The following is a 13,615-nucleotide window of genomic DNA, read 5'->3' as shown; positions in this document are numbered from 1 at the left end:
TGATTCTTTAATGAACTGAATTAATTAACCCTCCGAAACTTTGGGTTATTTACAAATTCAATAGGCATTTCTTTCATATTCTCCTATCTACATCATGGATAAAAAATGTCAGCAAGGCCAGCTCCAGGGGCAGAACGACTCTGTGACATTCCACTCCAGCCCATTCTCCAGGGACCCCACAGATCTGTTACATCCTCACTCTGAGCTTATTTGTTCACTTAGGTGGTAAATTCACCTATCATAACATCTTACTTATCTAGGAGACATCCTGGGAATTTTTGCTAAATATTTTAATGTAATTAAGACATATATATTTGATACCTTGACATTCCAGGGTATCCCAGCAGGAGCAGCAGAGACATAAGAGGAGGAGGAGGAAGAGGGAAGAAGGAAGGATGGAAGAAAGATAATCAATTTGACATGATTTTTAATAACAGTCTTGGAAGTTTAAAGGTAGGAGAGAACTTTAAAATTACCTTGAATTTACACAAAGTGCAAGGAAGTGAAGCAACTTGCCTAATGTAAACTGGTTGTCATATAGACAAATTCGTTGTCAAACTGTGGTGCACAATGCATCACCTGGGGAGCTTTTAAAACTCCCAGTGCTCAGACTGAACCTCATTAAATTTGAATCTCTGGGGTTTTAAAAAATACTGATACCTGGGTCCCATTCCCAGACATTCTGATGTAATTGGTATTGGGTGGGGGTTGGGCATGACGATTTTTTAAAGCTCCTCAGATGATTCTAATGTGCAGCAAAATTTGAAAATCTCTTATAGAAATAATGTCTTAGCAAACCCATAATGATGCCTAGTGATCATCACATTTTCCTCTAAATGCTTTGACTCCATCTGGAACAGAATTTTTCCAGAGGTCGTATCAGGCTGATAAGGCCGTGGCTTCTGGCATCTACTCTTCTCTCATTTTTGACATTGAGGCACTATTTACCCATCAGCTGCCTTCCCTCTATAAGCAGAAATTTCTCAAAAGTTATCTGCAGTGCCTGTGAGAACACATCTGCTGGGGCCTTCATCACCCTTTGAAGTGGTTCACCTAGTCCTGGTAACCTTCTCCAGGTGCCCAGATCTGTGCTCTCCAATACGAGCATCACAAGACTTACTGGGGAGGTTATTAAAAACTGCAGACTCCCAGGCTTTACCACCAATACTTAGATTCAAGCAGTCCCTGGGGCCTGGGAATCTGCAATTAGAGGGTAACCTTCAGAGGACCTTGACACAGGCAAAGTATCTCAGTTTGAGAAACACTGCTCTCCCTGTCTACCTCGGGCTTTGCTTACATCTTTATGCTTTTTTTCTCTACCCCTTTTTATGACAACATAAGAACTGGGCATTGAATAGGCAACAGTGATTCAACCATAGGAAGTGATATTTTTCAATCTCAATTTTCCTTTTCCAGGAAATAAATAAACAAAGTAGTATCTCTCAGAAAAAGTTTTGCTATTAGAATTTTTACATTATCAAATAATAATTATTAAGCAAGTCATTTTTAAACTGTTTTTCTCCCTAAGGTAACAGGGAAAACCAAAAAAGAAAAAGAGTCAGTTCGTTATAGGTCTTGCCACAACAAGAGCTGATTAAGGCCAGATGCCACATCCTACCCCTAACACACTGTCCAACCTAGATGGCAGTCACCCACTTAAATCAGGCAGAGAGGGAAATGAGTTTCTAAGCAGTGTCTGTGCCTCTGAGGGCATCTCCAGCCAGCTGCAAAGGTGATAAAAAATGACTTGGGGATTTTCCTTTATTCGGGAAATCTAATGGATTTCTTCCATTTCCTACCTTCTGTCAGCATTAGAAGTGGAGTATAACAACAAAGCAAAACTGAAGGAACAAAACAGCAGCAGACTCACAGACTCCAATAAGGGACTAGTGGTTACCAAAGGGAGGGGTAGGGGAAGGCAGGTCGGGTGGGGAGGGAAGGCAAAGGGGATTGTGGGGTATCATGAATGGTGCACATGGTGTGTGTGGGGACACAGGGAAGAAAATGTAGCTCAGAGAAGACAAGTAGTGACTCTGTGGCATCTTACTACACTGACAGACAGTGACTGCAGTGGGGTATTGGGGGGGACTTGATAATAAGGGTGAATGTAATAATCACATTGTTTTTCTTGTGAAACCTTCATAAGAGTGTATATCAATGATACCTTAATAAAAAAAAAAAAAAGAAATGCTGGCTTTTGTGAGAAATTCCTACTCTTGATTCTGGCCCTGAGGAACCCAAATCCAGAAACCATAGTCATTCAACTGGCACTACATCCCAGCCCCCAAAGTGGGAGTTAGGTAGGCGGGTCTAATCCTTCCCCCTCGGACGGTGCAGATGTGAGCAAGGGGGACAGACACCCCTTAAGGCTCACCTTGCTGCGTTCTCTTTGGTATTCAGGAAACGGGGGTTCTGTCACCTGATGTCTGTGACCCAATACAATGAAAGGGCATAGAGTGGGGCATGGGAGTCCCTGGTAGACAGTGCTAAAGAGGCCCTGTGGATAAAATGAGAGTTCCTGTGGCCAGGATTCTCACCGGGCCCTGGTTGACTAGCTCACTGCACACCTGTGGGCAATACATTGCTATTGACTCTATAAAAAGAGCTCCGCCCAGTGCTCTGGGCGTGACGCGGTGGCAGGGCTGCAAGGCTGCAGGAGAGCAGAGCAGAGCAGAGGCTGGCGTGGTGGCAGTGCTGAGGACAGAGGCCCAGAGGATGGCTGTGTGAACAGAGGGGCCCAGAGGACAGCTGTGCAGACAGAGGGGCCCAGAGGCAGAGACCAGCTTGCTGCCTGCAGACTCGCTCTGAGTGAATGGGATTCTAGTGACTGACCTGCCACCTGGAAATAAACTTGGGTATAACCCTTTCACCCCAAGAATGTTTTGCTGTCATTTTCTTTGGTCACACTGAATCCATAGTGAACTTGCCTGGGGCTGAAACCCATAGGCAAGACAGGCCCCTTCCACCACTGCCTTTCCAGTGGAACACTGTAGCAGTTGCTGTGTCTGGGCTCTTAGAATAAGAGGAGTCTGTAGACTGAACTGGTAATGCTCCCTGAGTCTCATCAGATGAAAGGGATAAGAAAAGGGAGGGAACAATACTGACCACCAGAAGGTGTCTCAGAGTATATGTTGTTCAATCAAGTAGGATTTTAATCAGAAGGCAGTTTGGCCTGGTGACAGGTTTTCCAAAGTATGTTTGTGGAAGAGTGGTTCTGTGTGGTTTATGATTCCACGAATAAGGCAAAAAAAGGTCCCACCATCAAATAAGTTCAGGAGAGACAGGATTAAACAGGTTTCTTCCGTACAGGATTCCTCAGCACCTTCAATATGTTAACATGCATCTCTAACACGAATCTCTAAAATAAAGTGCCAGTGTCCACTATTACCCAACAGCCTAGCAGGGCACCCTTTTGAGGTAAAACATCTCAAGAACATGTATTCTTCCTAACTGCCTACTGCTGGCCCAGTGGAGCCTGGGGTTTAGAAGTCAAACTAACTGGAGTATAAATTCTTTTCAGCTGGTCTTTAATTCCTCTGTACCTCAGATTTCTCATAAGAAAATAGGGATAGTAATACATACCTTACAGACTTGTAGTGAAGACGAATGGTGAGCTCAGTGGTGGAAAAGGCTGACTTTATAAAGAGCAATTCTTAGCTGATGAGTTAGACGAATCATTTATGGGTGGGCACCTACTGTGGTGGAAGTGTTGAAATGAGATTTGTGTTTGCTCAAATCTCCTCCTTCAGAATGAATTGTCTGGGATCTTCCAGAGACTAAATCCCTTGGGTGTCTATTGATTCTAGGATAATTTGAAATTCACAAAGATAGGGACCCATCTCGCCTGAGAGCACTATGATCTGAAAGAATGCTATACCAGTAATAATAAAATTAGCTAAAATCACTTCTGTTGATTAAGGGATTTACCTTAATCAATTTACCCAGAACAGTGGGTACTTCCTATTTGCGTTATTCCAGGTACTCTTCACAGCCACCTTCAAAGTGGTATCATCACTTCCATAATAAAGGTGAAGAAATTTATTTAATGAGTAAAGAACAAACCTGTTCACTGGAAGGTTAGCTACACCTTGGTTTCAGGACCCAATCTGATCAATCTTTGTAAGCACTAAATCACTAAAGAGAATTCTTGTTCATTGCAAGGAATTCTGTTTCCCTTTCTTACAGATAAATGGAAACCCTGTGGTCCTCTAAGACAGCAAGAGGCCAAGGGAGCTAAAGGAAGATTTCTGACTATAAAGTTACATAGTGGGGCTTGGGGCATGTCTCACAAAGGGCCTAGAAGGGTTTCTCAAAGTTTCCTTCCCTCATTTCTTGCCCTCACCCAAGTGACCAGAGTTTTCCAGACAGTGAATTCATTTGAAATAGGTTGCAGCCTTTCAAACTGCAAAGTCATCTGTACATCTTTTTAATATGATGACAACTGATTTGCAAAGAGAAAATTTGAGAAAAATCATTCCAAGAAAATGCAAAACAATAAAATAAACTCCAAGGAGTGCACATTCCGTTTCGTTGCTACACAATATATGTTTATAATGTAGACTCCTGCTTGCCCAAAATACCTAAGAACAAACAAACATATTACCTGTTTTTTCTGCTTGGCCAGTGCAGATATTTCACTCCAGATATTTCAGGAGAAAAACAAGGAAAAACCTTCTCTGTGAGGGATGCAGAGATCTGAAAGAAAGAAGTATAATTCCAGCTTTCTCTGGAGCACCCCCCCCCCCACACACACAGATACGTACACACATGCATGCACTGCACACATCTCACATCTCCACAGCTCTCTATAGGGAGAATGCTTGCTTAAATGAATCAAGAAATAAATACACATGCACACACACAAAGAAATAACTCAAACAGGCACAGCTACTTTGCCTTACAGTCTGGAAGACGAGCCCAGAGCTACAGATCTGGGAGAAGCTGGGCTGGCCCGTGAGCTGCACTGTCTGCCCCAGTCCTGCCCTGTCTGGGGAGGAGATAAAGGGACATGCTCAAGTAATGGGCTGTGGTCACATGATTGCTTCCAAGGGCACCAGGCTCTGTGCAGGCAGGACCAGGCCACTGTTTGCATAAAATAACCTGCATCAATACAAAATACAAAATGAATTTTGGTACTAAGGGTAGAAAAGCATTCAGTGGCTGACTCTTTATGTCAGCCAAGGTTGATTTTTAGGAAACACTGCAGTAACCTGGATATGATTAAGACAAGTGGGAACACTAAACATTCCTCCTGAGGCCATGACAAGGCATGGGTTTAAGGGAGAGGTCTTTGGGTGCTGTGGTGCAAATTCATTTACATGACATTTTTATTCCTCCAGCTATTCAACTAGGCTGCTTGTTGGAGAACCTATCTGTGAAAGGGAGAGTCACATCTCTTCATCAGCAGAAAGGAAAAGGAAGGTTGACCTGCAATTTTGCTGAGTTTGAGAAGGAAGAGGAGGAAGACATTTGAAAACTCAAGTGCTGATGTGAGTGCTGGATGCTACCAACCCCAGTTCTGTTCTTTCAAGGCAATCCAGAGGTGATCTTCCTCTCAGAGTCGTATGCTGATCTGAGCTGCAGCGACAGCAATTTTCCTCCCAAACTCTTCCTGGCTGGTTACACAGCATTTGCTTTCAAGTTTAATGGCTTTAGGCATTGTGAGCTAGGATTTGAAGGACTCCAGCCATAATTATTTCATAACCCCACCCAAGCTGCTCTTTAGCCGATTCCTCTCCACAATTGAGAGCCACAGGAGATCCAGTAAAGTCGTTATCTAGCTTGCTAGTTAATCTAATGGAGTCACTTTAAAAATAACTGGAAAGGCAGCTCTGAGCTTCTGTACTCCTATTAGCATATTAAATATTATCAGAAGGCCTCATTATGAGACAATACACCCTACAGGTTTCTATGGCAGGAACTCCAAGACTAGGACCTGGTGAGGCTGTCAGACATATTGTGAATTATAGCAGAATTACTGGGCTCCCCCTAAAATAAGTGGACAATGTCACCCTGTGGCTTTTTTTCCAGCCAAATGCCTATTCAATCCACACTGATTAAATGATGGCTATGCCTGTGTACAGTTGTTCAAATGTCACCTCCTCTGTGTGAAGCCTTTCCTGAATCATGAAAGGGGAATTAGTCACTCTGTCTTCTGGCTCTCAAAGCCATGTGTGTGTCCAATTATAGACCTTCCCAAAGTGTGCCATAATTTGGCCTTTACATGTAAAATCCTGAAGGGAAGGGAACCATCTCAAACCTCTCAGCATCCCCAGCACCAAATGCATGAGGTACTCACCAAATAGTCGTTTAATCACAGAAAGAGAGGAAAGGAGGGAAGGAGCCCATGATTTCCATGGTAATTTTATTGACCAGCCTCTGGACAATGAATTGGATTGCCTGTGCCCTTTATGTGATTTGTCTAAACTTAGAATTTGCTTAAAATGAAGAACGTCACTGGATTTTTCCATTGTTCAAAGAACACTAAAATGTTACTTTGAACACCACAAAGTAACTGTGTCCAGCCCCAGGAAGCTCGTGAAATAGGAGCAGTTTACCTGCAATGCCCAATCTCTCCCTTGTGAGGTAACCAGCCTTCCCATTCTCTTCTGTGTGTCCAGCCTCCAATCGTTAAATGAAGCAGCACTGATGTATGTGAATAACTCATAGTAATGATAACATTTATTGAGCATTTATTATGTTCTAAGCATTTGTTAATTTTATATGTATTAGTCTTATTTAGTTCACACATCATCCTATGAGGTATATACTATTATTATTCCTATTTAGGCATTAGGAACTATAGCCCAAAATTAAACAACCAATGAGTGGCAGGGCTGGGATTTGAACCCAGGCACGTTGACTCTAGAATCCCTACTTACAATCATTACACTACACTGCCATGGTCAGCATCTTGTGTGGTTGCAAAATGAAGGTTCCAGCCTCTTCTCAGATGTTCTCTAGCTGTCCTCCAGCTGACCAGGGGTATGTTCTCCCAGCCTGAAAAAAAGAAAAAATAATGGGCAAAGTAATGTTAACAGTTCTAAGCTCACTAACAGACTTACATACTAACATTCAAGGTCGGTCAATTCATCTCTCAGTGGGAACATCGCCATAGGAAAACAGCCAACAGGAAAGATGGGAGTTGGATCTCCCCCTTGGGAAAGGCCATAGAATACCAAATCGTCTGCAACTAAGACGCCTTGTGCTCTTCAATTCAGCACATTTGAATTGCGCATCCCCTGTGTGGCAGCCATTGTATTGACAGAGAGGGACATAAATGAACAAAATGGACATGATTAGGGTGGGAAAAACACAGAGGTAAATAAGCAATTAAAAGAAAATTACAAATTAAAATCCATCTCCCCTATTGGAATATAAGCTCCAGGTAACTAAAACAGTGCCAGGCACAGAACAGATATTTGTTACATGAATAAACGACAGCAATACAGTATGACTAAATATTTAATAGTTCAGGTAGGGGGCGCAGAGAAAGAGCCCTATCCCAGCAGGGAAGTAATGTGATGCTCCTGGCTGAGACCTGAGGATTGAGCGGCCAGAAGTTAGAAGTTAACCAGAGGAAAAGTAGCAAGGGAGAGAAGAGGGCATTCTTGAAGACATGTATATTTTACGGTACTTATCAAGGATGTGAAATGGGAGAGGTGAAATACAACTAGAATGAGCTGAGTTCCTGACTATAATGCTGCAATTAGACTTACACATGGGTAGACAGAAGTGCCCACCTGCTCTGACTGAAAAATGGCAGCTTCTCCACCTCTACAGGCTGCACTCACTCTTTCTCGGCTGTCTCTGCTGTCTCTCCTTCCTCTCACTTCCCTACTCCCCTACTGGGTTTGCCTTCACCTTGCAAATAAACTTGCTCTCGGATGCTGGTCTCAGGGTCTGCTTCTGCAGGAACGCAAAGCAGCACACTCCGATAGTCTCTAGTAGTAGCAAGCTATGGACACACAGAAGAGAATGAGAAGGCTGGTTACCTCACAAGGGAGAGATTGGGCATTGCAGGTAAACTGCTCCTATTTCACAAGCTTCCTGGAGCTGGACACAGTTCCAATTTCTACCAAAAAATGTAATTCTAGTAGGCAGGTCCTATTATGGGTCATGATGCACACTGGGGAATATGCTAAATCGAGGTAAACCAGTTGGATTTGGGAATAGACAGAGAAGAAAACGACGCGTGCAGATCTGTTCGGTGGTGAGTACTTAAGATGCCTGTCCAGTCATGGCACCTGACACCTCTACCCCTGATAGCACCAAAGGGGGAAAGTTCAGATGGGGCTGGCCAACTCTCAGCTAGCCTGCTTGTTCTGGGGCCAGTGGTAAGCAATCACACCCAATTCCAGCTTCCTAGCACCTGGTGGCCTCTAAGTTGGGGTACCTGCCCCACAACAGATGCACAGAAGATATGTTGAGCAGAAGAAAACAAAATATTAGAACTCATATTTTTATCTACTTTCTTATTTCTTTTGAAATATTCTATTTTCAAGTATTTTTGGTAATATACACACACATATATATATATATGAGTTCAGTGACATTAGTTGTAAATAAATGAATATACCTGCATTAGGGGTCCATTCCAAAAAGCTTTTACTGTGAGAGGTTCATGATCAAAAACATTCAAAGAACCTTGATTTAGAGCCTGCTTCTTTTTGAAGAGAAGGAAGGAATAACAAGTAATTCTACATTTCAATAAAGAAAAAGGATCAAGCATATTTCCAGGGATGACATCTGCTTATTGAAAAATTACATTAAGTGGGAGAAAAGAGACAGCAGATTTCACAAGTATTTAAATCATTAAAAGAAATCCGAGGTGGGTTATAAGCCACTATCAGGTAAAAGAAGTCCATAAAGGCCAGTGCTAGCCAGATGTCTCTGTCGGGATTACCTGGTCAGAAGCCACAATGACAGGCTGAAACAGCTGTCATGTGTTGAAGAGTCTAAGTCAGCTTTGAAAAGGCCCATCTTGGGTACCAAAGCTGAGCTTTCCATGGCTGTACTTCAATAAATAGAAGATTAGTAGACATCGGAATTTAAGTTTTGACCACTACTTAATCTGACCCTAACTTGATCCTAGATGGCTTGAATTAAAAAAAAAAATGTTCTCCTTAAGTTAACCCTGAATATTCATAAATCAGATCAAACAGTTCCAGTCTGGGTAAGATGGAATAAGGACACTCCACTCCCTCTGTGCTGTCTCTCCCACAGAAGGAAGCTACCCAACCTGGACAGAATCCATGGAGCAGCTACTTGAGGACTATGGCAGGCAGACTAATAGATGGCCCCCAATAATCCCCGCCTCCTGGTATCCGTGCCCTTGTGGAATCCCTTCCCTTTCAGTGTAAGACTGGTCCTGCTGACTGACTTCTAACCAAGAGAGTATGGCAAAGGTGTTGAGATATCACTTCTGTGATTTGGTTATAAAAGATTGTGACTTTCTGTCTTCCTGGTAGACTCTACTGCCTTAGCAACTTGTGTGCTTTTGAGGAAGTAAGCTGCCATATTGGGGGACCCACGTGGCACAGGACTGAGAGAAGTCTCTGGCAAAATGCCAGCAAAGAACTGAGGCCCTCAGTTAAACAGATTTCAAGGAACTGAATCCTGCCCACAACCACGTGAGCTTGGAAGGAGAGTCTTCCCCAGTTAAGCCTAAAATGACTGTGGCCCGGCCAACACCTTGATTGCAGTAGCTGGTGGGGATCCATGTAAGATGTGCCTGGATTCCTGACCCACAGAAGCTGTGAGGTCATAAATATGTGTTTAAGCCTCAAAGGTTTTTGGCAATTAGTTACACAACAATAAATAAGTAACACAAGGACTCTAAATAGCAGAAGGCAGATTGAGGAAGAAGATCAAAGTTTGAAGTACCATCAAACTGGGTGGTGATCTGACCATTTTGTTTTCCCTCCAGTTCCCATGAACTGGATTTGAGGAAGCAGAAATTCAAATTAAAGCCACAATGAGGTAACACTATACACCTGTTAGCATGGTTTTTGAAAAAAATATCTAATAATACCCAGTGCTGACTAGGATGTAGAGCAACTAGAACTCTCATACTTTGCTTGTGAGAATGTAAAATGGTATAGCTACTCTGAGAAATAGTTTGGTAGTTTCTTACAAAGTTAAACATACACTTACCATATGACACAGCAATCCTACACCTGGGTATTTGCTCTAGAGAAATGAAAGCTTATATTCACAGAAAAACCTGTACACAGGTTCATATGATCAAATACTGGAAACAGCTAAATATCCTGCAATGACTGCATGGATACACAAACTGTGAGATATCCATATAGTGGAATATTACTTAGCAATAAAATGGAACTATTGATGCATACAACCTGAAAGAATCTCAAAAGCATTATGATGAGTCAAAGAAGATAGGCTCAAAAGGTTATGTACATTTATATGACGTTGTCAAAAAACCAAAACTACAATGATGGATAACTGATCAGTGGTTGCCACGGTTTAGGGGTGGAGAAGGATGTAACTACAAAGGCATAGCAATTTGGGGGGCAATGTTCTATATCCTGATTATGATGGTAGTCACACTAATCTATCCATGTATCAAAATGCACAGAGCTGTATGACAGTAAGTCAATTTTACTGTACACTCACTTAAAAAAATATTTTTTAAAGTTTCAGAGCTGCCTCTAGTTTAGTGCCTTTGGGTGTGTAGGTATTAAAGTCCCCACAGGCTGACTGGACTGCCAAACGCCTTCCTAAATCACAGCCAGAAGCAGTGCCTTCTGCTGTAAGCTACAACACTGAGAAAAACACTTGCCTTTCCCTCTGATTTCACTTTTAGCTCTCTAGCCATGGGCAAAAATCAAAAAATAGATGCCAGTCAGAAAGCACACCCCGTCCATTCTTTATTCAACAGATACTTACTGAGCATGCCCCAGCTCTGAGGCAAGGATACAAAGGTGAATACCTTCTGATTCATTTCCCTACCAGGTTCACAGTGTAGTGAAGGACACAGGCCTGTCCACAGATAATTTCAAGGCAGGAAGTATAGTATAGAGATATGCCCATATACTACTGGAATCCAGAGAATATTAGCTCTACCAGGGCAAGTTGGGAAATGTTTTATAGAGCATAAAAGGTGGAGAAATGCTGTCCAAGGAACATGTTATATTTGAGTAATGTTTCCTGAGACTGGGGGATAGAGGGTGTGTAGAACAGAGGATGGGCAAGTGAACTTGGGGAGGTAGGTTGGGGCCAACTGTAATCATTTTTTTTTTTGAGAGGGCATCTCTCATATTTATTGATCAAATGGTTGTTAACAACAATAAAATTCTGTATAGGGGACTCAATGCACAATCATTAATCAACCCCAAGCCTAATTCTCATGTAATCATTCTTATAAATCATAACAAAGAATTCAGGCTTTAACCCAACAGTCATAGATTACAATTTCAAATGCTTACAGGGGCTGGGGCAGATAATAGAAATAAATAAAGCAACCTGGATGAAAACAATGGGATATTCTAGAGAGTTTTGGTCTAAATGAAATAGCTGCAACTTACCAGTAGCTCCCTTTTAGGCTGCCATCTAGAAATCCTGGCCCAGTGTTCCCTGATGTAATTTTTCAAGAAAAGCTGAACATATTTTTTATCTCCCTATCTTTAAATGTCAGTATATTTCTACAAATTTAAGGTGCCATCTATTACAAGGTGCATCATTATTTTATGTACCAGTAACTAAGAAAAAAGCCACCCATCAAACTATGACACTCCATCAATTTTAAGACACATACCAATTTCAGAGGTGCTAAAATGTGAAAAAAAAATGTGCATCTTAGTATCAATGAAATGCAGTAATTCTCATTTTCTCAAAACACTGTGTAGACTTCACAGATTTAGTGTGAGCCTGCCAGATTGCAAACTCTGTTTACGTGAAGTGGAGCCTGAGGGTAATCTGATTAGATTCAAGCTTTAGGAAAATCTCTCCGAGGGTCAGATGGGGATGAACTGAGAAAAAGCCAGCCACAGGCAAACCGAAGAAGCTCCTGCAACAAACCAGGAGACAGATGATAAGGGCTGAGTTAAAGCAGTGGTAATGAAGACGGAGAGAAGAGGCCAAACGTGAAAGCCTTTTAGGTAATAAACCCCACAGGTCCCAGAGTGGGTACAGGGAACAGGGGAGACAGAGGCATCAAGAATGATTCCAAGGTTTCTAGTTTGGAATATTAGGTGGATTCATCACTTCCTCAACAATACTTACTGGGTGTCGACCATGTGCCAGGCACTATGCGGGGCACTGGGGGCACAACAGTGGACAAGACAGACATGGTCTCTGTCCTCTTGTCATTTATAGTCTAGTGGGTGATGCCATTTACTGGGGAATTAACAGGTACAAGGGTAGGACATGAAGGGGGACAAGCATGTTTCTGGTGAAGAAAAAAAGCAAAGAAATGTCCCATAGGCAGTAGAAGCCTGCATTTAGAGCCCAGGAAATAAATCAGGTCTGCAGATTCTGATTAAAGAGTCATCAGGTTGCTGATCGCAGCTGAGGTGATTACAGAAGATAAAATCGCCAGGGAGAGCTTGCAGCATCAGAAAGCTATAGGGGCAAAAACAAAAAAGCCTGGGGAATAGAGACATTAAAAGGGAATGAGGAGGAGGAAAGAGCAAACAAAGGAGTCTAAAAAAGGAACAATCTGGAAAGGAAGAGGCCTGGGAGAGAAGGGTATCTGTAAACCAAGGGAGATGGGTATTATCATATAATCCAATATATCTTTATCTATAATCACTGCATAGAAGCAATTTACCCTGGCAATGTACAATTCAGATTTTCAGAGTTATGGGTGTTTTGCATGAATTCCAAATAGGCTTATCAGAACTACTTATTTGGAGAGTTGTGATATTTTAAAATATTGCCACAATCTGTTCCTTTAGCTTGTATGTGCTTGCATTTTGCATGTATCTCAGTTTGACATCTAGCGTGAGTCAATGGCAGAGCAATGGTAATTTCTTACTTCTTATTTTCCTTCCGCAGGAGCTATAATCTGCCATTCCAAGACAAAAGTAAAACAAAGCATATACCCTTACGCAGTTCCCTCTCATGTCAGAGCCCTGTGAATTGGCAAAAGTGACCTACTGGCAGACAATAGAATTCCCCTGCAAGATGATCATGAGGTTCTTGGCCCAGAGCTCTATAGCAGGCAAGCCTGTGATATGGTAAGGCACTCTGGTCCTCTGCACTTGTTCAGAAAGCGCCTTCATTTTACAGGAGAGGAAAGCAGGCCCAGAAAGGTTAGGTGGCTTCCCCAACATCACAGTCTTACAACTTGGGGGTAAGCACTCTTTCCATTACACCAAGGTCAACCAATTCCATCCTATAAAGATAGCTCTATATAATATATATATCCAAGTATGATAAACGCCATACGTGAGACATAAAGTCCATGAGAGTTGGCCAAACAGCTAAACAAACAGAAGAAGATTAATTATCAGTCATATGGTTCTATGCCTACACAGATTTCATTCAGTTCATTTGCTCAATAAGAGCTCTTATCTTACCCTTTAAGTTTTTTTTTTATCAGTTCTACACTGGTTCAAGGAAATAGCCTCCTAGACCTTCACTTTGGTAT

The 13,615-nt window shown here is 42.1% G+C and overlaps 1 protein-coding gene across 1 annotated transcript in view; it reads right to left on the bottom strand.

Moving 5' to 3' along the window:
* Positions 1-13,615, bottom strand: part of PPEF1 (protein phosphatase with EF-hand domain 1) — a 124,538-nt gene that overhangs the window by 98,402 nt on the left and 12,521 nt on the right. Inside the window, exons 5-7 of the mRNA XM_036912869.2 lie at positions 6,882-6,999; positions 4,604-4,695; positions 3,583-3,695 (exon numbers count right to left, since the gene is read on the bottom strand). The gene's annotated coding sequence lies outside the window, so the exon portion shown is untranslated. The remainder of the gene's footprint in view (positions 1-3,582; positions 3,696-4,603; positions 4,696-6,881; positions 7,000-13,615) is intronic.

Source organism: Manis pentadactyla, chromosome X (assembly GCF_030020395.1).
Source record: "Manis pentadactyla isolate mManPen7 chromosome X, mManPen7.hap1, whole genome shotgun sequence".
NCBI classification, from domain to species: domain Eukaryota; kingdom Metazoa; phylum Chordata; class Mammalia; order Pholidota; family Manidae; genus Manis; species Manis pentadactyla.
Note: the sequence above shows the minus strand (reverse complement) of the source record. Positions and strands in the feature narration are given on the sequence as shown.